This window comes from Triticum aestivum, chromosome 4B (assembly GCF_018294505.1).
Source record: "Triticum aestivum cultivar Chinese Spring chromosome 4B, IWGSC CS RefSeq v2.1, whole genome shotgun sequence".
Lineage (NCBI taxonomy): Eukaryota > Viridiplantae > Streptophyta > Magnoliopsida > Poales > Poaceae > Triticum > Triticum aestivum.
In genome coordinates, this window is record NC_057804.1 from 665,272,839 (window position 1) to 665,276,456 (window position 3,618).

The window sequence follows — 3,618 nt, forward strand, 5'->3', positions numbered from 1 at the left end:
ATAGTTATTTTCAATACCTTTTAACAGTCGCATTCCGCCGTAAGGATCTTTCGTTCCATAGCCATCCAGAGGAAGATCTTGCATTTGGCAGGCATCCAAACTTTCCAAACAGAGTTGTATAGCTTTGATCTAGTAATTGCCTCAAACTGGAAGTGGTATATGTTGAACTTGCAGAATAAGCCCTATCAGCCGTAAGCTTCCAAATAATTTGATCATTCACCGCTGGAGCTAGGGTGATGTGCTGAAGAAGATTTGCAAAAGTAAGCAGCTCTTCCATCATGTCGTCCGTCCAGACGCGTTCCAGATTGTGAACCCAACTATCACGTTTCAGCGCATCAGCCACCATTCTGCTCGTACGAGCATAATCAATGAAAAGGGCAGGGCTACATTTCTCGTTGCCAATCCATTTAGCCATGAATCCTTCCAAAACAGGTTGTTTTACCATTTGCCAGTGGTCACCCTTGATGTTGTTGCAAACACGGCGAAGTCATCGTATCACATGGATCCAGCAGCCCAGGTTAGGCAAATGCAAGGGTGTCCATCTTAGCCACAACCTACGTAGGCAAAGAGCTCCACTTAATTTGTTCATATCCTGAAGGCCAAGACCACCTAAGAGTTTTGGGCAAAGAGCTCCACTTATTTTCCTCCATTGCATTTATTCTCACCACACCAAAACCAAGCTCTTGTGCGCTGGTTGAACCATCACAACAGCTACATGGGTAGCCGATGTGTGGTCAGTAGGTAAACCGGTAGAGATCTTAGCACTGCCTCTGCTTCTGGCCTCCCCTGCAAATTAATCAATCTAAAATGTCAGCGCTTTACGCCCCAAATTTATTAACAGTATATGTTCTATTTAATGTCCTGCCTCAAAGAACAATTAGGCATTTTTTAGTACGCACTGAGCATCGGCAAACGATCTCGGCGTTCTCCTGCATTGATTTGGTCCTCTCGGTGTTCAGCTGCTCATCCATACCTAACCAAAGCCGATCTTCCATGAATACAAGTTATAGAAATTGCATGCATCACCCAAGTGGGTCGAAACTAAGTCCTAGTTCTGGTCTAATAACACTTTTGTTGGTTCCTCCGTGTGTTTGTGAACTCTAGTGCACTCATACTAGAGGGGCACGGTTGCTTGTCGGGTGGTGCATTGTTGAGACGCAACCTGAATTTTTCAAGCAAACCATTACTTTTTGTTAGGTTCAACTGCAAAGTATGACTGTTAAAAGTAATTGCCGGACTAGGAGAACTAACAAGTTATCTGCAGGAACAAGTTCTCAGGCGGGGCAGTGAACTTGATTAAAATCTCTTTAGGGGAGAAATGCAGAGAAATTATTTAGGGCAGTGAACTTGATTAAGCCGCTCTCCAAAAGTATAGTTATTTTATAGTCAATTATTTACCTTTCATACAAAAAGGTAATTATGATTTTGGAGCAGAGAGTGCAATAATTATGCTTATATTACTATTGATTTTCTTCATTTTCGACACGTCGGTGCAAATGGTATTGCTGTCCAGTAATTTGATTAAGGATGTGTTGATGTTGCATACCCCGAGTGGGTACATATGTGACAAGAACTACGTCCTCATGTTGTTGTCACTAGTGATCTTATATTTAAAATAATATGTGGATTTCTATCATAGGGTACTAAATTATTCCTCAAATCCATGCAGTGCTCTGTTTATTGTTATCATGTAATATATTTGGTATGATTTGGATCAAATACTTATATATGGCCGAGAAAAGAAGTCCATCATTCGAATGAACACATGACTGTCTTCTTTTTGTGAGATCACTTGTACGCACCTGTATTTGTGTGGTGCACCAATTCCGCCGTAGCCTGAAAAGGTTCTGACATTTTATTTTATTTTGCAAAATGCTTGAAAATAGCGTTGTGCATCTGTCTACCATACCATGTAATCTCAAATCCAAATATATCTCATAGCTCCAAATGATACTATCCACCATAAAATTGTCTTTTATTGTTGACAGGAAAATCTATGCTTAAATGTTCCTGTGTGTGTCAAGATGTAGCAGACCTAGACTCGAGTATATCATCATTCAATTGGTGTTCTGAAATCATCTGGATCCCCTTTGCTATTGCCAAAATCCGTGCTCCTTAGTTTCTTCCCTTCTAGTAAATTAATGAGCTGTGTATGCGGCATAAAAACTATTCTAAGCATATGAGATGGTGAAAGAGCCGACATTTTATCAATGATGAGTTACTTGGTTGTTATCCACCTCCTCCTCCTCATTCTTGCTGAATGGCTCGCCAGGGGCAGTGGTAGAGAACCGACGTGGACCGTGACAACAAGGCGACCCACTGTCGCCACTGTTGCTCATCATTGTTTTCCAGCCACATCACCGCTTGCTCGTAGGTCTGCTGAGCTTGACCTTGTTGCGCCGCTGCTGGGCAGAGATTAAGCTGTGCGTCAGCCTATATGCGGAGGACGTGATCCTCTTGGCCAATCCGAAGAAATTGGAAATCGACGCGCTAATGCAAATCTAGAAGGATTTCAGTGATGCCTTGGGTCTCAAGATCAACCCACAAAAATCCAGGACGACGCCCATTAGGAGTGATGATGCTAAGCTGCTGGAAGTGCTTCAGAATTTTGGAAGGAAAATATCAATCTTCCCAATAAGATAATTGGGCCTCCTGATTACCATCTCCAGAGCGCTTGGTGCATCTCCAGACTACGCTTGGTGCATCTACAATGATAAAAGTTCACGAATTTTAAAAACAAATGCTCACGTGTTTGAAAAACATATGGCGGACCCGAACAAAGTTTGAGGTTATGAAAAAAGTTCCTGGATTTGAAAAATTCACAAGAAAATTAAAAATGAAAAAACAAAAAAAAGGGAAAGAAAAAGCAAACATAAAACTGGAACAAAAAATAAATAAAGACCGGACAAAAGCTTTCTAAAATGGTCGGAAGTATCTAAAATCGATGAAAAGTTTCAAGCATATATTGTCCCACCCATTACTATCTTAGCCCACCATGGGGATCTGTGCCCCATAGATGAGAGCAATTAGTCAAGGGGTATCCCTTGCTGGAGCCCCGTAACAGTCACTTTGGTGGGCTGGGAGCATGTCAAATGTTGCGTCCAGCCGCCGCCGCATGTTGCATGCCGGACATTTCCTCCGGATTTTTTAAATATTTCTGTGCATGTTTTCAAGTTTTAGATTTTATTTTACCGGTTTCTGTTGGCTTTTCGGTTTTGTTCTGATTTTTCTAGATTTTGAAAAAAAATAGTGAATTTTGTGCTTGACAAAAAGAATTTTATGCTATAATGAGAAGCACAGATTTGCTTTCCAAGAAGGCACAGATTTTGCTTCCATGAGAACCATAGATTTGCTTCTCATGAAGGTATAGATTTACTTCCACGAAAACACAACTATACTTCTCGAAAAGGAAAAAAATCACTAGTTTTTTTTATGAAAGACACGCATTTGCTTCTCGTGAAGGCACAGATTTTCTTTTGTGAGAAGCACAAATTTACTTTTCAAAATTGTGTTTTTTTTTACTTTCTGTGTGTGCTTATGCTAGAAGCACAGATTTGCATCTCGTGAAGGCATAGATCTGTGTTTTTGGAAAGAAACATATATTTTTTTGAGACAAAC